The sequence below is a fragment of the Triticum urartu genome, unplaced genomic scaffold (genome assembly GCF_003073215.2).
Source record: "Triticum urartu cultivar G1812 unplaced genomic scaffold, Tu2.1 TuUngrouped_contig_4402, whole genome shotgun sequence".
In the NCBI taxonomy this organism is placed as follows: domain Eukaryota; kingdom Viridiplantae; phylum Streptophyta; class Magnoliopsida; order Poales; family Poaceae; genus Triticum; species Triticum urartu.
In genome coordinates, this window is record NW_024114989.1 from 1 (window position 1) to 10,848 (window position 10,848).

General features: G+C 44.2%; 1 pseudogene; it reads right to left on the minus strand.

Annotated features, from left to right (window-relative positions):
• Positions 1-1,513: 1,513 nt before the first annotated feature.
• On the minus strand, positions 1,514-7,519 carry LOC125527774 (annotated as a pseudogene).
• Positions 7,520-10,848: the final 3,329 nt, after the last annotated feature.

Genomic DNA, 10,848 nt, shown 5'->3' on the forward strand with positions numbered 1-10,848 from the left:
TCCTTCGTTGACCATGAGAGCTTGTGATGGGCTAAGTTGGGACACCCCTGCAGGGATTTGAACTTTCGAAAGCCGTGCCCGCGGTTATGGGCAGATGGGAATTTGTTAATGTTCGGTTGTAGAAAACCTGAAAGTTAACTTAAATTAAAATGAATCAACAGAGTGTGTGACCGTGATGGTTTTTTTCGGCGGAGTCCGGGAAGAGAACACGGTCTCGTGTTATGCTTGAACGTAGGTTGTTCTAGGATCACTTCTTGATCATACTTTCTCGAACGTGCCTTGCCTTCTCTTCTCACTCTCATTTGCGTATGTTAGCCACCATATATGCTAGTGCTTGCTGCAGCTCCACCTCATACCTTTTCCCTACCTATAAGCTTAAATAGTCTTGACCGCGAGGGTGTGAGATTGCTGAGTCCCCGTGACTCACAGATTACTTCAAAACCAGATGCAGGGGCCGATGATACCATTCCAGGAGATATGACTGAGCTCAAGTGGGAGTTCGATGAGGACTCAGGACGATACTACGTTTCCTTTCCAGACGATCAGTAGTGGAGCCCAGTTGGGGCGATCGGGGACATTATGCATTTGGGGTTTATCTTTATTTTGGTTCCATAGTCGGACCTTGATCATACCTGGATGATTGTAATGTTATATTTATGCTATTGTGTGACGTGGCGATTGTAAGCCAACTATGTATCTTTTTTCTTATTCAGTACATGGGTTGTGTGAAGATTACCCCACTTGCGACATTGCTTACAATGCGGTTATGCCTCTAAGTCGTGCTTCAACACGTGGGAGATATAGCCGCATCGTGGGCATTACAGGGGGCCTGTTGGGGACGCGGCTGGAGATGCTTTAAGTAGTGAGTTGTTTGGTTATCTAGCTCGCATGTAGAAACTGGCCCGCATGAATCTTAAAGCGCTCTCAGCTTGGCTCGCGAGGAACGCTCAGATCGACCATTTTTTCAGATGCAGACTCGGCCTAGTGCAATTTACACTACAGGGAGGATGCGAGTTAGGCTTGATGCAGCCAACCAAACGGCATGCAGGACATGCCCCAGATCTTGTATACACTTCAACAGGCTTCACTGGGCCAGACTCCATCGAGAATGTAACCAGACGCGGCCCATGTGCCCTCATCAGAACATAGCACCAATATTTACCTAGAAGGATGTGCTCCCAGTCAAATTGTAGCACTTGCAAATTTCAAAAACCGTGAAATAAGAAAACAAATTGTACACATTTAGTTCATAGCTTGTTTTATCAGATCACACACAAAGGAAAGCACCTCCAAGCTCCAACAAATTGCTATGAATTACTTACATACTCCTGCCAACCAGGCAAACATGTCAAGGTGTAAACAAAAGCATGGATACAACTCTGGAGCCAAAAGAAGCATTTTACATGACACTGTATTAACAGTCCCCAGACGAGTGTATAATGATGTACGGTTGCCTATCATTGCTGAGTCAATAAAGGGACATGTACTGGAATGGACAGATTGCTCACGGTATTTATTCTTCAAATTTAAGGATAGGTCGCAGGAAAGATTTGACGCCTTCTTCCAATTCCAATCTCTCCCAGGATCTAACATCAATCTCTAATACCTGCAGTTTCTGTGGCAAGCTGTCTGATTTGAAAGGAAGCCTCTTCAACTCTGAACAATCAAGAATCGCCAGTTGCTCTAGGGATGGGAATGTCACATCGGGATCAGCAATACTGACCAGCGATCAGCAGAACATAAATCTAAGATATTTGAGGCAGGGAAATGTCTTTGAACTGTCTTGTCCGCTGCACATATTATCACCAGGGTCTCGCATAAATGCTTGTTGCATCCCATAATAGTTACCTATCACGAGTTTTTCGAGGCAAGGCGGATACATCGACCAAGAGAGGTGGTTTAGCTTTCCACAGAACTCCACCTCCAAACAGGTGAGCGTTGGAAATAGAGATGCCGGAGAAGTTTCCATCCAAATTATTTCTACCAAGTCTGATAATTGTACCAAAATAACCTGATTGAGAATACCAAAGCAGTTGCTTGGTCGTGCAGACTCGGGTCCTAGTATTATTTCCTTCATGCCACACATTCCAATTTGCAGTTCATACAAGGACCTTCGTGCAAAGTCACATGATAGAATATCAAAGAAGAGTGCACATGTCTCGAGTTTCTGCAGATTTAAATACCTGATTGGGAGGATAGCGCATTCTTTTAATAATTCATACTGATGAAAGCGCCATGCATTAATACCAACTGCTTTCAAGTGGGGTAAGGTGTCCAACTCTCGAAGCATTCTAGAAAGAAAGTCCTCAGAACCTCGACTTACAAAATAAGTTCTGAAGTCTATTACTTGCAATTCTTGAAAGCTAGATATGATCCCCTCATGTATCGTTTGTATGCTAGTCGATTCGAGGTACAAGAACTTGAGCTTAATGAGGTTCCCAAAGTAGTGAGGCACTTCATCTATACCAACATTATGCGACAAATCAAGGTGTTCCAAGTTTGCCAAAAAACAAATTGCTTCAGGTATCCCCCTCAGATTGTTGAAGCGCAAATTTAGATATGTCAGTGAAGTGAACTTCTTGATTTCTTCAAATATTATGCTTTCACGCAACCGGTTATTTCCAAGGCATAACATCCTCAGGCGAGTAGGATTAGAGCCAACAGGAGGAAGTTTTGACAAAGAATTTTGCATCAATGAGATGCATCTAACTTGGCTCCAAGGAATGCTAAAATGTTCATACTGGCCAACTCCTGCACGGACAAACCACTTGCCATTGTTTTTACTGCAGCCACAAGCGATCCATAAAGCCATGTCATGAACCACATCATGCATTTTAACATGATTACCCAATTTTCCACATACATCTAACAAACATGCAGCTAAAAGCTCGCCCATCAAACTATATGCTTTTGTATAGGAGCTTTGAATATCTGACTCATCCACCAGACCTAAGCCAATCCAGCATTGAGCGAGCTCTACTTTGGGAATCTTCTGATCCTCTTGCCACAATGCACAAGTCAAGAAACAATCCCTCAAAATGTTGTTTCGTAAACTATCAAAACTAAACTTGACCTTGCTAAAAACAACTCTTTCCATATCCAATGGATCATCATTATCACAACATGACAGTTTCATATGTTGGATGGCATATTCCCACTTGGCTGTATCAGTTTTTGCATACATTGCCCTACCAGCAGTTATCAAAGCTAATGGCAAGCCCTTCATTTCCTTAACAAGTTCTCTTGCAAGAGCTTGAATGCGAGGACCATTAAGAGTTTCATGGCCGAGCTTATCTTGGAATAGCTGTCATGCCTCATCCTCCTGCAAACACACTACTTTAAACTCTTTTCTCACCTCCATTTGACCACAATTTTTTTAATCTTGTTGTGAGCACCACTTTTCTTTTGATTTGGTTTGCACTTCCAAGTGGATATGGTATGCAAACTGCTTGCAGATCAATTTGGTCCCAAAGGTCATCCAACAATACAAGAAAGCTTTTGTTCTTTAGGAAGTCAAAAATGACATGGCATCGAGATTCCACATTACCACCTTTCTTCAATCTAAGCTGACGTACAATGTCATTTTGGATCTTTTCAACCGAACACCCCCTTGAAGCTATCACTTGCACCACATAGTTAAAGGTCATGTCTCCATCAAGTGAGTTCTTGATATTGTTCAGAAGGTGTGTTTTCCCCACTCCACCTGGACCCCATATTCCAACCATTCCCACAAGATAATCCTTAATGAACTGGAGAGCATCTTGAAGGTTGCGTTCCTCAGCAGACATAGATGGATCATACTGAACCGCAATAGTATGAAGATTATCACTGAGGCATTCTTCGGCCTCTTGACAGTTATGATTCTCTACAGACATAGAGGTATGAGACTCAACTGCAACAATATGAAGATTATCATTGAGACATTCCTGTGCTGCACAAAGATTCTTAGTGGACCCTTGTTCAGCAGTAACATTCTTCTTGGCACTATCATTCATAAGAAGAACAATATTCCTCCTCAGAAGCAAGTTGTCAGTGGCATCCTCCATATTTTCGCAAGTTTTTTCTACCTTCAAGGCATAAGTGTACACATGTAAGTAAATACTCGAAGTTGGTATTAAGTTGAGTTATACATTCCACGAATGAAGTTACCAGTGGTATTGTTGAACAACTCACACCAGTCATGATGCATGTATTTTCTATTTCATCAAGCCTATTGATTATATGTGATGTATCTAGCCTGTTCTCTTGGTTACCATCAATGCACTCTATCCCTAGCTCGGTGCATAATCGTATCTGCTTCAATTGCATGTCCCGTTGTGATTTCCCCAACTTATTCCTCCAAATTTCAAGTACCTATTTAGATATGAAACTGAAGTGTGTTAGATATGTACAAAAAAATCTTCACTATACCTGGTATAGTGAACCATTATGTACCTGCAGACATACATATAGTAAAATGTCTCATTTTCTCTATATTTAAATATGGCATTTGATAAACCAATTCACCAAAAGTATCATCTTTTAGTCTGATAATAATACTATATATGATCAATTTATAACTAAAACAAATTGTTATAGTTCTAGCATTTATTAGTAGACTAAAGTAATGTCAAAGTATGGATGAATTATTGTAGCATGTTACTACGGAATTGACACGGCTCTAAAGTGGGTCAATATACCTAGGTATGTATATGTGATGCTATTCTAAAACTAAGAGTAGAGTAATCTTACTCTTCACCTGAGCCAACCTACCAAGTTGTAGCACAACCAACATGACACGTCGTATGTCCTACTAAACCACCACTTTCCACCCCTAGGCCCAACAAATGTCCTGAGTACTATCATTTGATCATAACTTCATATCAATTTACAAATCAATGAACATATAAATTTTGCAATTATTACCATGCTTATTATCATTTAGCTAGCACATGTTACGAAGGAATGTCTCTTTAGTTGTCCACAGTCACCTCAATAGCTTGGTTGGGAACAAAACACATTGCATGAGGTGCGTAGATTTAATCCATACTTGTCCTTTACTTTTAACTACAACATACAAATATTCTCACGGCAGTAAAATCATGCCATACTCCAATCATGAAATTGGTTTGGCAGGTTACTAGTTGGACATGGATGGTTTGGACGGAACACGCAAGTTTGATAGTTTTAAACTGTAAATTCATATAAGAAAATTTCTGAAGTATCTTTTTTTTGTGCGGGTGAAGTATCTTATAAAGCCACATAGAAGAAACCGTGTACTTCTAGTAAAAATATTCCGCCGTGCTATAAAATAAGTTATTCTACTCACGAACCAATACACAAATCAACAAAAGAATATCGATTTGTTGACCACATCAATTGAAGCTCGAGCAGCAAGACAATTCTTCCAAAAATAAAAGGATTGTACCAATAAGCGCATCTCATCCACACATATAGCAATAGAAAAGTAGAAGTACAATATTGCACATCCTGAGAACATATAGGTAAAATCCACTTACAATTGTTCTACCTAACGAGAACAAATCATCCTATCACCTCCAAATTTTTTGTCATTCATTACCATATTGGGAAGATTGATGTGTTCTGTGATTTGGTTTGATCTTACTAGTGGATATAATGTAGATTGTAAGATATAGTGTTACACTTTGTCCTGCCTATATTCTCTTACTCTCTTCATGATGTAGACAAAAAGAAGTGGCGTTGATGAATTTTAGACAAGGCTTCGTTGAGTTTTGTAAGATCTGGCAACATATAAATTTCACTTCCATGTTCCATTGAAAAAAGTAGGAATAAATGGTGTATTCCTAGTTATACTTAATCTACTTTGAAGAATGATATTATGTAACGCCTTCTTAAAAACTTTACTCGCGCCGTCCCACAAGATAAGATGTTTTTGCAAGCTATATTAGGGCATCTCCAAAGCAGACCCTCAAACCTCCCCTATGTGTCTGGACCATAGTGTTCGAACCATTTTGCCATCTAACGGGGGCCCTTATATGTCCGCTTAGCAGCCCGAAACTATGGATTCCGGTATCCTAGACGTGTGCGGCTTTGCGGGAGTCTCGACATCCACTTAACCAACCAAAAGTAACCACGTGGTCCTCCCCTCTTTTCCCTCTCTTCACATGCATGGTCCCCCTCTCCTCTCAACCAGATTAATTTGAGAATAACATTGGATGAACGGCTCCCGCATCATGTCCGCGGACCACGTACGGACAAGAAAAAGACATTCGCGGTAACCGTTTGTGGGTCAACATTGGAGATGCCCTTAGCTTGCAAGAATGTCTTATATTGTGAGACGAAGGGAGTATCTTCCTAGAGATATTTTAAAATCTAGCATTTACCCTTTTTTGAGGGATGTCTAAACGTTATCATATGGGAGAACTACAAATATTGTCTTACATTATCAACATCTGGATATGCCGGATACCACTTCTTTCCGGTTAGCATCTCTATAATTATGACACCAAGACTATATATGTCCAACTTGTATGTGATTTTGCACATGTCTCCACTATGGAACTCTGTTGCCATATACCCTCTGCATTAAAATGTCGTCATATAAGCCGATGGTAAAAGAAGAAGAATGCAATTACAACTTAATATAAAAAAGAATTAACGAGGCTTTCCCAACTTACAAGGTTCCAGCCATATTTTTGGTAATAGCTCGACTTTGATTTTCATTAAAGCACCTTGACAGCCCAAAGTCAGTAATTTTTGGCAACATATTTCCATCCAGCAGAATATTTGCCGGCTTGAGATCTAGGTGAACAATATGATTTTGGTGAAGGTAATGTAAACCTTCACAAATACCTTTTATTATCTGATAACTCTTTATCCAGTAAAGTCCATAGGATGCATCTATAAATGAGATGGAAGCAAAGAAAGTATAGTTTTAATATTTTGTAATGCTAGATAGAATACGACAACATAGGTGTCACTACTCACTACATGTGTGGGCTACTTGAACTCAGTAACCTTTACTATATTCATTAAAATGGAAACAAAAGTTGCACGCCACACATACCTTTGATATACTCATCAAGATTTCCTTTATGTACATACTCAAAGCAGAGCAACCTTTGACGTACATCTGCCATGACAAAATCTCCGTTGTACCCTACCATTTGGCCTTGTATGTTAGCACAATATCCCAAAAACCGTACTATATTTTTGTGGTTCACCTTCATCAAACAACGAATCTCTTTGTTGAAATTATTATCAGGAATATCAAGCTGTTCATACAACTTCTTCACAGCAACGATCCCATTCTCAAGCCTTCCTTGCAAGTCGCAAGAGCCTTCTCAGCATCAACTTGAGTTTCCAGATCAACCGAGGGCAGTTGAGAGTTGTATTACCTTATAAACCACCGCAGACCCACCGCAGCCAATTTGATTGTTCTTAGAGAAACCATCTGTGATGTCTTCCAAAAGTGATAATGGCAAGGCCCTTGGCTGTTCGTTCTCATGAGATAGCATGTGCTCAGGTCATTTCATGCAGTACTAGCTTGGCGGCCCATTAACAGTTACGTATGGCGAGTATTGCCCTTGAAACAAGAGCAGAGCATGTAATTTAGGACTAAGAGGCCAATATACCTAGTTCCCCAGTTACTCGTGTAATCATGAAAGTAAAAACTACAGAACAGAAAACAATCTTCTGTTTTGTTGTTTAGGAAAACATGGATCTGTGAGAAAAAAATCAATAACCACACTAACTTTACCGAAAAAGGCTTTCGCCCCGCTTTATATATAAAGCACAGATCAACCATAGCCTAAGTACAAACACACCCCACCACAACACACGCACACACCCAAGGAGGGATACATAGGCACTGAGCGCAGCAACACCACCCCTAACACTACAGGAGCAATCGGGGACCTCCACCGCGAAGAGATGAAGCCGCATATGACGAATCGTGAGCTCCAAGGCGGCGCCTCCAAGAAGGTTACGACGCTAGCACGCCGCCACCGCCTGACCCGGGGGTCAGAGTTTCCCCTGGAGCGACACGGTGACCGGTGAGAGCCGCGACGACGCCTTCAAGAAGGTAACGCGCTACGCCACCGCCGGTCCGTCCGAGGATAGAACAGGTTTTCACCCCAGCAAACACTCACCGCCACCAAACGCCACACCCCTGCCACCATGCTGCCCACGCGGCCGTGGTCACCGGGCAGCACCAAGCCACGGGCTCTGCCCATGAGCACTACGCTACCACCTCCAGGGCCACCACCCCGGCATCCAAGACCTTGACAGCACCGCACCCAAGACCCGTCGCTACCCCAACCAAAGAGACGAGTGGAAAGGTCGCTCATTTACACACCCCTGGACGGCCCCCGGCGTCGAGACCCAAAGGGCCGGCCCAAAAATGGCCTCCATCACCCGTCCTGTTGCACCGGGTGCAAGACAAGCTCGGTCCTGCTGCCGGGCGCGAGACGAGCTCGGTCATGCTGCCGGGTGCGAGACGAGCTCGGTCTCGCAGCCACGGGCGCGAGACGAGCAATAGACCGCAACTGGGAGCGTTCCAGCCCTATGACAAGGGTAGAGCCCGGACGACGAGAGGAGGAATCGAAGGTCGAAAAAGGCCGCTCACCGACGGCCGATGCCGGAGGAGACCAGCCGCCGCTGTGAAACGATCCAGACCACTGCCATGAGCTACCACCATGCCGCGGTAGCCCACATCCATGCCGAGACCCCGGGGAGCAGCCCCGAGCCACTTTGCAGCAGCTGCGACATGCCGCCGAAGGCGTAGCCCACCCCTCGGCCATGGACGCCCGGCGCCCCGCCACCCCGCTATCGTGGATCTAAGACTGACAGTAGAATGGGGGTAGGTATGAGGAGAAAATATCCTAGCTATGGAGTAGTTGTACACACAAGTTTACGAGTTCAGGCCCTTCGCGGAGGAAGTAACAGCCCTACGTCTCGGTGCCCTGAGGCAGTCGACTAGATTGTATGTGTGTGTGAGTTTACAAAGGATGCGAACCCTGTGCCGGTGGAGGGGGTGGCTTATATAGAGTGCGCCAGGACCCCAACCAACCCACGTTACAAGGGGTTCAATGTACATAAAGAAGGGGCATTACAGGTAAATTCTGTATTAAAGTGCTATAAATGATAATTAAGTCTATGGGTAAACGCCTGACTGTTGTTGTGTAGAGTGACTTTAGATCTTCTATTTGTCGAGTGGTTTCTGTGACGGTCGAGTGACATTGATTCTTCCGAGTGGAATGTCATTGGTCGAGTGGATGATGGTACCCTTTGAATGCTTCTGGCTTTAGGGTGATGTCCTTGGGGAGGGCGCCTAGGTTAGGCCTATGACCCTACCCTAGGTACATAGCTTCATCTATAGCCCCCGAATGGTTCGGGGCTTGAGTGGAGAAGGAGTTGAGAATTCCTTCGATTCAATTTTCGTGCTGCAGGAGTGACTTATTGCGACCAAACGAACAATCATGATGATCTCAACTTCTTTTCAGTCACCGAGTGAACTTTACTGTGATGTCTTGAGTACTGATATGGAAAAGATATTCCGTCTGACAGGTTGCCTTGCTGCGCGTGGATATCGTGGGATTCGGATTTGGGGAAGCGCGCGGGACGGGGGAGGCCGCAGTAATCAGAAGGGATTAGGTGAGGCCGCCTCGATCACCGTGCCACCTTTTTCGCCACATACCTCGCGTGCAACTGTTGCGGGATTTGATTGGATCGTCCGGACCCACAGGTCAATCACTCGGAAGCGGCCCCATATAAGTGTGCCAGATTGGGGTTTTGTGCACATCGTGCCCCTGTTCTTCTCCTTTCTCCTCTGCTTTCTCTGTCATCCCATATCCGCTCCCAGCGTCGCCGCTCCGTCGAGTTTCGCCTGCGGCCATGGGGAAGGAGAAGACGATGGCTCTGGAGCGCGCGAAGAAGGCGACGGCGAAGGCGAAGGGGAAGAGGTCCAGCCGGGGCGGTCCTCATCAAGGTCTGGCCTGCCGCGCGGCTGGATCCAGGGCGACTGGATCCGGTCGACGATCAGCCAGGACGACATCGACGAGCTGGTCGAGGAAGGGATGACCCCCCAAGAATCGGCGTGGCTTCCGGAAGGAGAGACTGAACCGCGTCCGTGAGATGGTGAATACGAACTCCTCGCAACTCATGTCGACCAAGGTTTTTCTCTGCCTCCCCATCCTTTTTTAAGGTGGTTCCTGAACTTCTTTGGAGCACAAATTCACCATTTCAACCCCAACTCCATCGTATATCTTGTCGCCTACGTATCCATGTGCGGGAACTTCTTAGGTTGTAGGCCACACTGGGGTCTTTTCAAGCACATTTTCACTTGCTGAAAGTGCAACTATCCCTAGGTGGTTTTGGTAATTCATAACAACATATAGCTCATTGAGATAATGCTATTGCAATATGATTATTTCAGGAAAGCTCAATGATTGGCATGGCATGGATGTGAAAGTGGAACCCTCAAAATGCTAAGGACAAAGGATTGGCTCAAGCTCAAAAGCCCAAGACTCTTCATTTTATATTTTAGTGATCCAAGATCACATTGAGTCTTTAGGAAAAGCCAATACTATCAAGGAGGGATGAGGCATTGCTTAATAAGCCTCTTGCTTCATGTGCTTAGTGATATGCTCCAAAATCCTCAGCTACTTTCCCATATCCACATTTGACCTAAACCCTAAGCCAAACTCGGTCCTACCGATTCTTTCTATCCGGCGCCACCGAGTTTCACTTGTCATTAGCCACTGCCAAACCCTAGCAATTCGGTCCTACCGATAAGGATCTCGGTCTCACCGAGATGGGGTTGCAAACTCTCTGTTTCCCTTTCGTAACTTTTCGGTCCCACCGAAAGAGCAAATCGGTCCCACCGAG